This window comes from Nicotiana sylvestris, chromosome 2 (genome assembly GCF_000393655.2).
Source record: "Nicotiana sylvestris chromosome 2, ASM39365v2, whole genome shotgun sequence".
Lineage (NCBI taxonomy): Eukaryota > Viridiplantae > Streptophyta > Magnoliopsida > Solanales > Solanaceae > Nicotiana > Nicotiana sylvestris.
The window spans coordinates 68,015,370-68,031,127 of NC_091058.1; positions in this window are offsets into that span (position 1 = coordinate 68,015,370).

The window sequence follows — 15,758 nt, forward strand, 5'->3', positions numbered from 1 at the left end:
TCATTAACCTAGATACATTCAAAGACAACTCAGCTGATGGAGAAAATTTCTCAATGTTTTCCTCAAGAGACAACATCATTTGCTGGTTGTCATTTATTACCTAAAAATAGCAGGAACATACCTATAAGTAGTCAATACAGTACATTTTAATTTACCCTCTCTCGTGGAAGTCCAAAAAGTGATCAAGAAACCCCCAAATAATACTACAGAAACACAGGACAAACCAAACAAACATAAAGAATCTTATGAAAGCTGGCTCTTGCCCAACTCTCTCCTCCCAATTCCAGAGATCTATGCAATATCTGTATAATTTTAAATGTATAGGAAAGCATAATTATATTAGCTAACGACATAACAAGTATGTAGTGTTAAAATATTAGGTAGAAAAGCTGCATTCTTTCCCCCCTTCATTTAGTTATTTATATAGGCAGATTCATGATTTGAATTTTATAAATTATAAGAATTTAAAATTTTATCACATTTCATCTCATTTATTAGGTCTAAAATTTATTATATGTACTTATTTAATGAGTTTTTTTATAACATATATAAGGTCTAAGTCAAAACTACTAAATTCGAATGAACACATAACTTTGTTCACTAAATCCACCTCTACTTTGGTTATGCTTAACCTTCAAATTGAAAGTTATAAGGTACCACTTTCACTCAAAAAAAAGTATAGACATAATAAAAGAAAGTTAATTAACTTTTCACAATAGAATAACAATTAAGTTTCAAACTTTTATATACAGTCGTATAATCTCAAAATACTTTTGTTTTCTACCACTAAGACAATAAAGAAAGACTACTCTTTTCTTTTTCTCGCAATCACGACAGTTGTTTTACAGTTGAATACTGTAGTTGATAATATTGGTTGTCATATTAAATATTATATCCGTTCACTTTTAGCTGTCTATTTTTGTTTTTGCATTCCTTTGTTAAGAAAATAAATAAATAAAGTATGTATTTTATAATTTTACCCATGATAATGATAGTAACAAAAGTCTTGGGAAATGATTTGGAGAATAAATAATTAATGATAAGGGTAAAAATAAGAAAAAAGAGAGTGTCTTTCTTTTAATTTAGTATAGTAGATAAGTAAAAGTAAAAATATATTTTTAATATAATGAACAAGTAAAAGTGAGAGAGTAGTATTTATTATCATAGCTCCCAAGCTGAATTTTTGTTTCATCCAAATTAGGTTAAAAGTATATAACCCAATTAATATCTTTACATTAGAGTTGGTAATAAAAATAGATAAAACAATATAGTAATACATGGGAATGCACGAAAAGCGTGAATATGTATACCTAAACAAATGGCAGACACAGACACATTCCTCATGAAATGCGTGCTTTTGTTCTTTCAACTCTTCTGTCGTGCGTGCTTTTGTCTTCCCTAGCAAATTCCTTTGCGCTCCATTTATTAACTTCATCTCCTGCTTTAAATATCAGTAAATTATTTTCTACGATTTCCATCCTTTTTATTTTCTTTATAGGGTGATAAAAAGAATCCAGGCCCCGTTAAAATAGGATAAAATATAAAATTGACCGGTCAACCGAACTAATTGTATTTGCTAGTAAAAAAATAAAAATAAAATATATATGTTATATGCAGAGGTAGAGCTAGAAGCCCGGCTACGGGTTAAGCTGAACCAGTAGCTTTTGCTCAAACAGTATATTTATGTTAAAATATTCATTAAATATGAACAAAAATTAAATTTAGAACTCAATTGTTAGTATTTGATATCATCGTTCCAAAATTCAAAACCCATAAAACTGAAATTCTGGTTTCACCTATGTTATATGTATATACATAAAAAATATACATATTTTATTGTTGTCTTATTTTTTTAAAACGATTAAAAATATATACACTTTTCTTAAAGATAACTTAGTAATTTAACATTTTATCGATTGAACTATTTATAATTAAAGGGAAAAGATAATGTACGTGTCCTTAGGATTAATTTGATTTCTTTCTAGAATCACGATCCACCGTTTTAATTGTTTTAGACATAAATAGTTCTTTTACGCTACAAATGCGATATACCCCCATCGCAAAAATTTCTGTCAGTGTCAATTGCGGGATTTTAACGCAAATGGTCGATCAGATTCAATGTTTTCTTTTTTCTAATCGGTATACATAAATTATATATAAATTATACACAATCATACATATATGATGCATAAATTATACTTATATTATACATCAACCAACTATTTTTAGTTTAAACAATTAAATAAGTGGCTATTTAGATTATGTTATGATTTGAAGAACGAAGAGTTAATTTCACAGCTGCAGGAAATAGTACTTTGAGCTTAAAGAATATTAAGGAATAGTGTAGATAAGTTTGCTATGAAGTTCTGAGAATTACAGTTCAGTATTACATCTCAGTTTATTAGTTATTTTATTTTTACACGTTAGCCAATTCTCCTTCACATGTGAGAAGGGGGTATTTCTATTCGTTCAGGGTCATTTATGTCACGACCCAAATTGATGGGTCGCGGCAGACACCCGATGCCTTACCTAATCGAATACTAACGTAATATATTTTTTCTGATCATACCATCATGGATAAATTGGCCAGAAGGGTTGTCATGATATAACTAGAATAAAACATAAGGGAATACTCGCCATAGGACAACCCAACATGTAATACAAACTTATACATGTGACATACGGGCCTATAAGACCAAAATGATCACTCGTACACTGAACATATGCCGACAAGGCCATACAATCTTTCATATACATGACATCTGTCTACAAGCCTCTAAGAGTACATAAATGTCATAAAGGTCGGGGCATGACCCCGCCATAATAATAAATACATGTCCAAAGCATACTGACCAAATAAGTAATACTGGAGCAAGTAGAGTATACCAGCACCTTCCGCTGAGCTGATAGCCTATTAGGAGTACCGTCAATCTGTCTATCGGGATCTGCGGGCATGAAACACAGCGTCTTCAAGCAAAAGGGATGACAGTACGAATAAAATACCGAGTATGTAAGGTAGAAAAGCATAAATAAGAACAGTAACATAAAGAGAAATAAAAGAGATACAACCTGTAACATCTGAGTGCCTCTAAGGGTGACTGACATGAAATTCATGAAACATATATATACATATACTCTTAAAATCATACGCCTTTGTGGGCATCATCATCATCATCATATCGTACCCAGCCTCGATGAGGACTCAGTAAAAACGTATCCGGCCATCATAAGGCTAGGTGGAATCGTACCCGACCACATGAAGCTCGGTATAACCCAACGTATTAGTGGTTCTACAATAGGTGTCATACCCAGCCGACTATAGCGCAGCTCGGTAGAGCAAAATAGATACATATATATAATGCATGTTGGACTCATGTAATAAAGTTCTAAACCTTTTGGAGTGACGTAAGGTCGTTGCACCTTCGATTAATGTTATGGACATCCGCACCATCAATATGAACCTCAATAGGATTCAAGAATCATACATACATGCTTACAATGACTTTATAAGGAAAGAACAATATAGATAGACTTAGTTGCTAGGAGTAGATTTGTTATGAAATAGCGTATCGTTTATGTTAATTTCACTTTAGATTATGCCAAAAGAAAGAAGGAAGTGCCTTAACATACCTTAACTCTGTTGAGTCATTAATACCTTCCAAGCAATTCTTCAAACAACTCAACTTAGTCTATCATAGCATAAGGAGATTCAAAATCAGTATTGAGTAAAATCTAAGTCCGCAACTTAAACTAGTAGCTCGATTATGTAAATTTGGGAAGCATCTCCCTTGTAACAAGGGCCTCCTCCAATACCATATACCAACAACAACAACCAGATAAATCCAGCAACATAGAAATATCAATAACAAGACACCATATAACAACAATAAGTCACAACTACTTCAAGACGAGCGGCAAGCTCCGATTGAAATTCGTATAACCCATATCACCCATCATAGACTTCTTACATTAACTTAACAGTGTCATTAACATGATAATAAAGTCATTCGTTAATGATTACATCCTTATACCATATATTTATAACAAAGGAAATAATCTAGAACTCCAACTATCCCCACTTAGCAACTTTATTCACTAGTTCATGTCTAGTCCATCTATTTAACTTAATCAACATCAAGATAACCTTAAGCACATGCAAGAACATAATACAATACATCCTACAGTAGACTCAAATCAAAATCCAAGTTATATTTAGCTTACAACAGCCCTCAATGGCAATACAATACCATAGAAGTGACTTAAGCTAATCCAAGTATTATCTTGTTGTTTATCAGCCTAACAACTTAACCAACATACAAGAAAGCTTAAGCACAATTAGTAGGCTGTTATACTCACCTTAGACAGTATTAAAAACTTAAAATTTCAGCCAAACACAGCCCATAACTATCCTCAATGACAACACAACCTCAAAGAGGTGTTGTTCTTTACTAAAACTAACTTTTGATGCCGAAATACGGTGTAATCACTTTGGAATCACTTAAAACCCTTATGGTGTAACGACCCGACCAGTCATTTTGAGCATTTACCCTACGCTCGATGGTTGAGGGCATGAGTAGCTTCATATGATGCATTATGACTTGTGTGAATTGTCAGTTTTGGTTGTCTGGTTATTCAGACTTGATTTGGAAGAATGATTCTCAACTAGGAAGCTTTAAATTGGAAGAGTTGAACAAGTTTAATTTTTTAGTATTCGACCTCGTATTGGAGTTTTGATAGTTCTGTTGGCTACGTTCGGTAATTTTGGACTTAAGAGCATGTCCGGATTGTGATTTAGAGGTCCGTAGTTAAATTTGACTTGAAATGGCGAAAGTTAGATTTTTGGAAAGTTTGACCGAGAGTGGACTTTTCGATATTGGATTCAGATTGTGGTTCCAGGAATTGGAATAGTTTCGTTATGTCATTTGGGACTTGTGTGCAAAATTTGGGCTCATTCCGGGATGATTTGCTATGTTTCGGCGCGAGTTTTGGAAATTGAAAGTTCAAAGTTCATAGATTTTGATTTGAGGTGTGATTCATCGTTTTGATGTGGTTATGCATGATTTGAGGCCTCGAGTAGGTTCGTATTATGTTATGGAACTTGTTGGGATGTTTGTACGTGGTCCTGAGGGGCTTGGGCGTGTTTCGGATTGATTTTGGGCTATTCTCCTTCATTTTGGCACTTATGTTTTCTGCTGGTTTCTAGTGTCACAACCCTTCATCGCGATCGTGATTAGCTGACCATGTTCGCATGGAGTTAGGGCAAGTCTTCTTCGCGTTCGCGTATGAAGGATCGCCTTCGCGTAGGGTTGAGCTGGGAGCTGGAGCTGGAGGCCTTTCTTCATCGCGTTCGCGTAGTTCTGTCTCCTGTGTGTATCGCGCTCGCGAGGCTTGTGCCACGAATGCGTAGAATATTTTTGGTGGATGATATTTTTTTATTGAGAACGCGGTGGATTTCCCGTGTTTGTATAAGAGGATGCCTGGGCAGAAGTATAAAGTACTATATTTCGAGGGTTTCAGGCATTTTTACATTTTTGGAGTTATGGAGCTCGGATTGAGGCGATTCTTGAGGCTATTTTCACCATATTAATTGGGTTAAGTATTCTCTACTCGGTTTTGTTTATATTTCGTGAATCTATCTTTGTTTTTGGTAATTGGATTGTGGAGTTTTAAGAGGGAATTGAGGGTTTTGGCCGAAAGTTTCATAAAGCAAAATTTTGAGTTTTGAACATCGATTCGGAGTCGGATTTGGCTATAACTCAACTAGAACTTATATGGTTGAGAAATTGAACTTGCCTTGTGTTGAACATATTGAACCCTACATGTTAAGAGGAGAAAAGGTAGATAAAAGAGTGTTATACTATTCTCTATTGGAAGGTATGAGGATGCAATCTGGTGTGATGTGATAATTATTATATCTTGTTGGAAAAGCCATGGTATGTCTACAGAAGAGAATCATATAACATAAAAAAAATACTCTTTTGAGGTTAACGGGAAGAAACTCATTCTTGAACCTTTGACTCCCTCACAAATTTGTGAAGATGAAAGGACTGTTAAAGAGAATATGAAAAAATATGAGAGAGAAAAGAATGAGAGGAGTAAGGGGGTGCATGTCAACATCCCAAGAGAGGAAAAAAGAGAGGTTGTGTTGAGTGAAAAGAGTGGGATGTCGAGTAAAGTAAAGAGTGATCTTGAGAATAAAAAAAGAGAAGGCAATGAGGTAAAAAAAGTCTGTGAGATAGAGAGAGAAAAACAAGAGGGTTTGAGTGAAGAAAAAGAAAAAAACTTTAGTGAGAGAAAAGAGGCTAAAGGGGAGGAAAACGTTAGTCTTGTGATAAAAGCCAAAGAGAGTGTAAGTAAAAAAAAGTTTCTTTACTTCATAACCCACTAACTCTTTCTTATTTTAGTTCTTGTGATTTTGTGCAGTCACGTGTTGAAATACCTTTTGAAAGGAGAAGTGAGACGCAAGAGATGGTGGCAAAGGATCAAATTGGATTCCAACAAGAACTAGGCAAAATTAATTCTTGTTGGATGGTGGAAGATAAAAGCTTGGTTAAATTCTTTGTTATTGAACCTTTTGTACTATTTTGATTTTTATTTTTCAGGTTTATGATATGGAGTACCCTAAAGCCACTGCTAAGTTAGACCCATTGCATAAAAGAATACAAGGTGATAATGTTCCATTGGTAAATAAGTCCAAGTATGGTATTGTATAATTGGTTTGTTCGCATTCTTGGCCTTTCTAGAACACCTAAGGTATTTTTTGAAGTAATGAACTATACTCTTATTTCTTATGTTGGTGACTTTATTATTTTTGTGGATGATGATATTTTGATGCATATCAAGTCATTAACTGTTATATCTAAGTTCAAGTGCAAGAGTAATTTGTTTCCTTTAGAAATTGAGTGCGACATAAATGATTTTGTATTCCAACTTGGTGGAAAGAGGCATGAAATATATGAGAAGAGGTTTGCGAATAAGTTAAATATTTCTTCTTCTCGTATTCAAGAGTCTAATGAGTTTTCATATGATAAATTGCTAGAATGTAATTTTTGTTGTGTGATGGGAAGTCATTCTTTAAGTCATGTTGATTGTGAGCTTGTAAAAGTGTTTGCTACTAGTAAAAAGGATATGCTTGACTATTGTGACACTTGTGATCAAATACTCTTTCATGAACCTATTTATGACTCTTTCTATGACAGTTTAAGCACTTGTTAGAATCCATTGATGTTGGGAATATTATTGGGGAAAGTTATCATCATGAGCTTGAATGTATTGAAATTTTTATTTTGGTAATTATGGGTTCTTCTAACCTTCTTGAGAATTTATGTGCTTCTTTGAATTGCTTACATGTAGAAGAATCCATGGGATTTGTAGTTGTAAATACTTGGTGTCACGCTCCCTTTTTTTCTCTGCGAAGAAAGTTCGGGTTCCGATGTTCATGAGGATAATAACTCATTTCCTTTTGGGATTTGGGTATTTGAAGAGTCGCCACCTAACGGATTATGGTGCATTAGGGCACCTAGAGTAATTAACTCTTAGATTAGTTTGCATTACCAGAGATTAGGGTAAGGGCTCGAAATAACCTTGAGGGGAAGGTGTTAGGAACCCCTCTCGGTCCACAACGGTGGGTCCCGTCCAAACTTATACGTATGAATTAGTCCTTTAACAAACAAGAAGCTGAAACACATAATTTGTAAATAAAATCATGTTGGACAATGTTTGACTCAAATAACAATAAAACAAGGAATTTGAGCAAGTTGCATACAAAAGAGTAAAGTTTAAACATTGGGAATTGGAAAAGGGGTCCTAGGTTGGTTAGCCTACAGGATCATCCCACACAATGCCCGGTAAACACTCCTCAATGAGGGGCTACACGTGACATTAGCGCATAGTCATCATATCCTTTCTACCCAATTCCCTCCCCTTGGTCATAGCCTAAAGCATTCTAGTAACCTTGACAATGTCCTATGCGTGCACTACCCGTCCCTTCCTCATGGCCTTGGAGATATTTTAGGGCCTCTATTCTTTGTACAGTTCTAGACTTTCCTAAGGTTTTAAAGGATAAAATCTAGGCGTCAATCAAGAACAGTTAGGACTGCATATAAAGAAACAAATTATAGGCTCACAGTTACCTCCTCAAACATAGCAAATAAGTGCACGTCTTCAAACAACATTTCAATGCTTAAGAGAAAATCCTAGAATATGATATCTAGGTGTGCAGGGGTTATACAGCCTTGAATTAGGACAAAGTGTCATAATCCTATTTAACTTGCCTACTGGTTTAAATCTGTTAAATCTAGACAACTTAAGTAGCAAAACACAATTTCAGAGTTTTAGAATTGAAAACGTCCTATAGGCTTGCCTAAACGCAGAACAGTGATGTCCTAAGAGCATGATAACTACGTTGATGTAGTAAAACATTGAATAGTTTTTAAACGGATTCTTGAGTTCCTACGGGCATGCTGTCTAGTGATAGTAAATTAAGGTAGTGCTTAAAAAATCATTTAAGGAAACATACAATTGATTAGGCCAGTTTCAAAGTGAACTAACATGAATTAGACCGACTTGTTTAAACTAAGTTGATTTTAAGTTCAATAAGAAGAATTTCTTATTTTAATTCCTATAAGCATGGTATCTAATTGTTTAAAGGTGATGTCAGTGAGACAGATGTAAATACATGCAGTAGCGGAAATTAAACTCAATGACTTTACTCTATAGGCATGGTATCTACTTATGAAGTTGATTTTAAACCTATAGACATGGTTTCTATTATTGAATCCATTTAAATCCTATAGACATGATTTCTACTATGGGAACCTTTTAAACCCTATAGGCATGGTTTCTAGTGTAGTAAAGCAAACATAGCAAGTATATTAATATAATCCTATAAATATGGTATCTACCCGAATTACCCCACAAGTATGTAACTACCCATCCCTTTTCACTAATCACCCCAATATTGTTTACAAATAATTATTACAGACCAGCTGAACAAATTACATAAAAAATAAAAAAGGAAAAGAAGAAGTTAACTATAGGGAGCCTAAAGTAGGCTCAAATGACTTCTCAAGCCTCCAATAGCCTCAAGTGTCAAAGTACCATAGACAATATCATGTCTAGGTATATCAAAGTTCCATAAGGACCTCAAGGATCGCGGACAGTGCTCACACCTAGACCCTTTCTCAACAATAACTGATTTAAGTGTTGTGTGGAAAGGCCAGCTCTGACATGCCAGAGTTCAGAGAAATCTCATGGATCCCAAAGCAGTACACATGCCAGATGGGTAGGACCTAAATATTCTAGGAGTAGTGGAGAGTGCTTGACATAGAAAGAGTTTGGTAGGCAGAGAAAGAAGGTCTTAGTAGCAGAAAAAACTTTTATGAAAGTCAGAACAGAGTTTTAAGAGTAGGAATAGTTTAAGAAGACATTTAAAACAGTTAGAAGGCAGGTTAGAGAACATACAACTTCAGAACAAATCTCACATAAGGGATAGAGGTAGGGGAACACCTAGCATACACCTTAGTGATGTAAGTACATAGATGGTAGTTACAAAGTTAAGTTGGGAACACATAGGTTTACGACACAAGCAGAATTACATTAGAACAAACTGTACCAGACAAACATTTTATGAAAAACATTCAAGGTATTAGAACAAGCAGGGTTTGGTCATGCTAAATAGTATGAAATCATAAGCTTGAAACATGCTTTGTGATACAATAATCTGGGCATACTGATTGCATCTAAGTAGAATAGCTCATAAAACTGGAAATCAAGATTGACAAAATTGCAGTAATAAAGTAAACACATAGTTTGGAATGTGAATTTAATCAGAACATACCAGCTGAGGAGAGTATGTTGAATACAGAGTAAAGATAATGCCAGTACTCAGCCTTGGCTTACAACCGGTTGAACTAGTAGGAATTGTAAGGAACAGAAGAGAGTAGAGGGTTTTTTGAGAGTATATTAGTGTAGATGAACTAGACTGCCTTGTTATGATTGTCTTGAACTTAAAAGAAGAGAAAGTTTATATAGGAGTCGAAAACTTAACAAAACAAGGCAAGAGATCAATTGAGTAGTAAATCAGGGAAGTTACCCATAAATCAGCAAGATCTTTCCTTAATCAAGGGACAGTTCAATCAACGGTAAACATGCCATGTATTTAAGGAAAGAATAAAGTAAAGCTTTATGTATATAATAGGTAATTAAGGGTAAATGCATAGCGGTTTAATTAAGGAAACAAATCAATAAGAATCAGCGGAATACAAACAAGGCAAGGAGGACAATTAAGGCAGGTAAATTCAATCACATTAGGTAAAGAAGTAAGAATCAAAACTTTAAATGGAAGTGGTTCAAATTAAACCAGAAAATACGGGATTCAGAGTAATCAAGGGTTCAGAAAATCATGAGAGAAGCAGCATGCTTAGCATATAAAAGGAGGTAAGGCATGAACAGTCAGGATTTCACATAGCCTCGACAAAACCCATGGTTAAACGACATTGATTCAAAGAGAGGCATAGAAGTTTTGCATGATTGGCTGGTACAAACACAAGTTCATAATATCAGTGAAAGTTTGAACTAAGAATATTCAATAGAAGCATACTAGGACAAGTAAGTCATGATAAGTCACAAGAAACTAATGCAAGAACACAGTCTGAAGTACCCATATAAGAAACCAAATGAAAAACCCCAAAACATTAGGGTTTTCAGTACCAATGGGCTAGGGTTACAGCAGGTTCATAAAATTAGTCATAAACGTGTGAGAATCAGAAGTTTAAACACAAAAAATCATCAAGCAAAGTTTTAAAAGAAATTCTGAAAACCTTAATTTTAGAAAAGGTGAAGAAATCACTTGAAATCAAACGATTTTGGTAGAGAATCTCAAGGCTATTGTAAAACACAAGAAACAAACTCAAATCATCCTAGATCTATACAGATCTAGGAGGTTTAGAGACGAAGTTAGGGTTTCACAGAAAACCATACAGAGGTGAAGAAAAATACTGAAAAACCCTTAGATCGTGGCTAACATAGAATGATTTTACTCGAAATCACACTGGAATGGCCAAGAACAGGCAAAAGATAAACCCTAGATGCAAGTCGGCATGGCTCTGGTCCCTTGAGGGCCTTAGAGATGGCAAGAATGACATGAGAGAAACCATTGGAGGCCTGAGAGATGGTGAGAGGTCACCGAAGATGGCCATAAACGGGGGGTCAACGTTTGGAGATTAGGGTTCGGGTGAGAGTGTTTTGAGAGCAGAGAGGATTTTAGGGCGGCGGGGTAGGTTGTAAAATGAATTAGGTTGGAGAGGGGGGTATAAGGTAGTTTAATTAGGAAAAGATGAATACGGGCTGTTGATCTCATAAATCAACAACCAAGATTAAGGGGCCTGGGTCAGGTAATTTAATTAGAAATTGGGCTGGGTATTGGGATTGAATTGGTTTAGAATTTAGGCTGAAACTGAAATGAAATAGGCTAAGTTTTAAATAGCTATTTTAACACTATATAATTTATAAGAGATAATTTCTGAAAAAGTAATTTCATGTACTAAAATGATTTAAATTAGTTGTTTAACATTTTAAAAAATATAAAAGACCAAATTATGCATTAATAACGTAATTATGTATTAATAAGGCTAGTATTGCATCTTTAAAAATATAAATACAATTATAAAAAATGTACTAATAAATATTTAAGCAATAGTTTAGCATAAATATAGAATTTAGATGACTAAATTACCACAAAAATAATTTGAAGGATAATTATTGGAAACATTATGAGTGAAAAAGGAAGAAATAAATCAATTTAAAGCCTTTAAATTATAGAAAAATTATAAAAATGCTTATGCATGCTTATATATGCATGTATGTTATTTTGAAAGTATATTTATGTATTAAAAATATATAAGAAAAAATTGAGTATCAACAGCTGCCCATCTTTACCCGGGAAGGATGAAGATTTTTCAGGTAAAGAAATGATGGCCAATTTTGACCGGGCGGGATGCTTTGAAAAATAGAGGCCGGTCTTCGAGTTGCCTATATATCCCTAGTTTTACTGGAATTAGGCCATGTGTAGTTCTGGATTCATCATCGGTGGAATATGCCGATGAAATCATTGCAAGAACGGACATGAGATGCGAAAGAGGCTATGGTGAGTGGTTAGGGTTCGGGACAATTGAAGGAACTGGAGCGAGATTGCTCTTGCTAGGATAGCGGTTGCTTGCTGGTTACCTACAGATAAAAGATGCTACAAACTTGTATTTGCAAAAATTTAAATATGATGCAAATTCTCTTTGGACCATGGGGGTTGTCTTTGGATGGTTAAAGATGACATCCTTGGACCATGACGTCCTAGACCATGAAATGTTTAGTGAGGGATTCACAGGCTATGAAATGGTGTTATCGGGCCATGACAATGGTGCCTCCGAACTGTGGCGCCTTTGAATAATGATATGCAAATTTGAGGGATCCTCAGGCCATGGCATGGTGTCTTCCGGTTATGAGGATGATGCCTTTTAGACTATGACGCCTTCGGATAGATTGGCAATATTTCAGCCCATGATATGCAATAATATAATGTTAACAAGACAAAGCTTAGTCTTGTGAAATGGAGGGCAGAGCTTAGCCCGATCGAAAAGGAAATAGATAGCGCTAAAAATAGAGCAATATTTGTGCAGAGAGGTACAATGTTTAGTCCCATGAAGATGGGGAGGCAAGGATAAGCCTCATTCAAATATGGAGGTAGAGATTAGCCTCATGCAAATATGGAGGCAGAGATTAGCCTCATACAAATACGGAGGCAAGGATTAGCCTCATGTAGATATGGAGGCAAGGATTAGCCTCATGCAGATATGGAGGCAGGGATTAACCTCATGCAGGTGTGGAGGTAGGGATTAGCCTCATGCAACTGGGGAGGCAAAAATTAGCCTCATACAAATATGGAGGCAAGGATTAGCCTCATGCAAATATGGAGGCAAGGATTGGCCTCATGCAAATAGGGAGGTAGGGATTAGCCTCATGCAAGTGTGGAGGCAAGGATTAGCCTCATGCAGGTGTGGAGGTAGTGATTAACCTCATGCAAATATGGAGGCAGGGATTCGCCTCATATAGATACGGAGGCAAGGATTAACCTCATGCAAATATGCAGGCAGGGATTAGCCTTATGCAGATACAGAGGCAAGGATTAGCCTCATGCAGATATAGAGGCAAGGATTAGCCTCATGTAAGTGTGGAGGCATGAATTAGCCTCATGCAAGTATGGAGGCAAAGATTAGCCTCATGCAAGATAGAGAGACAGGGATTAGCCTCATGCAAGTATGAAGGCAAGGATTAGCCTCATGAGAGATAGGGAGGCAGGGATTAGCCTCATGCAAGTATGAAGGCAACAATTAGCCTCATGCAAGATAGGGAGGCAGGGATTAGACTCATGCAAGTGTGGAGGCAAGGATTAACCTCATGCAAAGAGCAAGTAGCAAATAAGGTGTCTGATGTCCTGATTGATAGCGAATTTGTTACGTGTATGTATTTGCAGATGTTATTGCTACGTCAGATATGCCTACATTCAAAGAAAAATTGTAAGTTTTGTGGGGGAAAGTTGGTTCGTGCTTCTGTTGGCTGGCTTTGCTTTGCTCCGTTCTGAAAGCCTTTTGAGTCCCCTGGGTGACACCTGACTGTTATGGAAATAGAGTTTTCGAAAATATGCAATTATTGATAAAAATAGAGTTGTTTTAGAAACGTATTGATATATCAAGTAATTTTGATGAACTGGTGACTGTAACACATCTCAAAGGCATTGCAGCTCTCTTATATTGGAATTTTGAGGGTCCTCCTCAAAATTCTGCCCTAGTTTAGTAGATGATCTTTTTGATCGTTTGCGGATAATAGGCCTTGTTGAACCTCCTTCGGAATTTTGAGAATCCTTCTCAAAATTCTGCCCTAGTTTCTTAACCAATTTCTAACTTTCTGGCATGTGATGGTGTTGGCTGGACTTGCTACAGAACTTTGAGGGCCCTCCTCAAAATTCTGCCCCAATTTCTGATCTTGAGAGAAATGAAAATTTTATTTTGATATGACCGAACTCATAAGGCTGCCTACGTATCCCCTCTTAAATGGAAATTAGGTCAAGCATAGTTCAATTACATCAGATGAGGAACTATAAATAGTCTAAGCATAATATCTCTTGATTGCGTTTGAATTGATTGGTTTTGGCCAGATTTCTCCGTCCATTTATGCAAGTGTGAGCACGTGATTTTTTCCCTATGAGAACTACTCCCAAAAATTCAAAATAAAATGATTTTGTGTTGTTTGTGATTTATTTGTATTTTGTTTGCGCATGTTTATTTTTACTTTAATTAAGAAAAATACAAAATATATGTGTTGCATGTGCATTTAGGATTTAATTTTACAATTTAGGAATTAATTAAACAATCAAGTTTGTTTTACAAAATGGAAAAATCACAAAAATTATGTACTTTGCATTTTTAGCATTTAATGGCCAAATTGTGTTATTATCTTTGTATTTAATTTTGGGTGATAATTATTATTAAGGGTTAATTAGTATTCTTTAAAGTTAATTTTGAGTTTTGGTAATTAGAAATCAAAAAGAAAATAAAAGAAAGGAACAAGAGAAGAAGAGTTAAAATCGGACTAGGCTGGTTTTTAAAATAAAGTTTCAGGCCCAATGTCACACCCCAACCCAGGCCCAAACCGGCTGGTTTCAGAGACAAATCAAACGACGTCGTTTAGTAACGCTCAATCTGGGCCGTTGATCTCAGCTGATCAAACGGTCCCAAAGCCTTGACCCAACCTAACCCCGACCCGTCACTCCAATACCCGGTCTAACCCGATCCCCTCACAAAAACCAAACGACACCGTCTTTTAAGTGAAGTTGATCCAAGCCGTTGATCTCAATTGATCTAACGGCTAGGATCAAATCGCTTGCCCCCATATATAAGTCCAAACCATACCCCCGCCCCCCAAAGCCATACCCCATCCGCCTTCGTCTCTAACCTAGATACAGACCCAACAACCTCCGCCTTCAACCGCCGCCCTCCGTCCACCGGAAATTGCCGCACGGCGGTTCCGGTGGTCCAAACGACCCCATCTTTTCACCACTGATTCCCCTCGACCTCCCCATTCCGAATCCCTAACTCTTATCCCTCGAATCCCAGCCGTGTGCTTTGAATATTAGATCGAAAATCAGGCCTGAACCCTATCTCGTCCAATGGCCTCCAATTTCACACCACAGCTTCCCCAGGACTTCCTCGTTCCAGTCCCATACTCATTTCTCTTCGAATCAAGCCCAAGCGTTTCGGATATTCATTCGAAGGTCCAAACCCTAGCGTCGCCACAAGATTCTCTGGTGGCAGCGCCACCTCCCAAGCCATCCCTAACTAACACCCAACAACCACCTTGACCTCCTCATACACCATCCATCATTGTTTTCCCTCGAATATTACTATGTTCTTTCGATTCTCAAATCTGAGTCTGAGCCTTAAAGTTTCAAAATCGGTTCTCGATGAGTTGTTGGCATACGTCAACTCAGGACTGTGTTTCCGTAACAAGAAGATTCGACTCACTGCAGGAACTGATGCTGGTCATTTATTCTTAACAAGAACAAATGATTAGCCTCAGTTCCCTGCGAGTCAAGACGCCAAGGGAGTTCAAAGTTGAATCGGTGAGCCCCTATGGCACTTTCTTCCTGTTTTACTCGATTCACCTATGCTTCTCCCTCTTTTCTTCTGCATGTATTTGATTGGTTCATT